This window comes from Eimeria mitis, genomic scaffold (genome assembly GCF_000499745.2).
Source record: "Eimeria mitis Houghton genomic scaffold, Emh_scaff3005, whole genome shotgun sequence".
NCBI lineage: Eukaryota > Apicomplexa > Conoidasida > Eucoccidiorida > Eimeriidae > Eimeria > Eimeria mitis.
The window spans coordinates 1-438 of NW_013571349.1; positions in this window are offsets into that span (position 1 = coordinate 1).

Sequence of the window (438 nt, forward strand, 5' to 3'; positions counted from 1 at the left end):
AGGGGTCATCAACAGAAGTAAACAAAAATAAAGAAAAACAAAAAAAGAAATAAAAAAGGAGACAAAAAAACAAACAAAAGCGACAGAGAGGAGACAAAAGGAGACAAAAAAACAAACAGAAAAGGAGACAAAAGGAGACAAAAAAGGAGACAAAAAGAGACAAAAAGAGACAAAAAAGAGACAAAAAAAAGCAGAAAAAAAGAGAGAAACAAGAGGAGACAAAGGAGACAAACAAGAGGAGACAAAAGGAGACAAAAAAGGAGACAAAAGGAGACAAAAAAGGAGACAAAAGGAGACAGACACCGCGCGAGAAGGAAGGGGATAGTTGTCCTCGCCGACGTCAACAGAACCCCGCAAAAAGAGAGACCGAAAACGGCCCCCAGAAGCCTAAAAAAAAAAAAAAAAAAAAAAAAAAAAAAAAAAAAAAAAAAAAAAAAA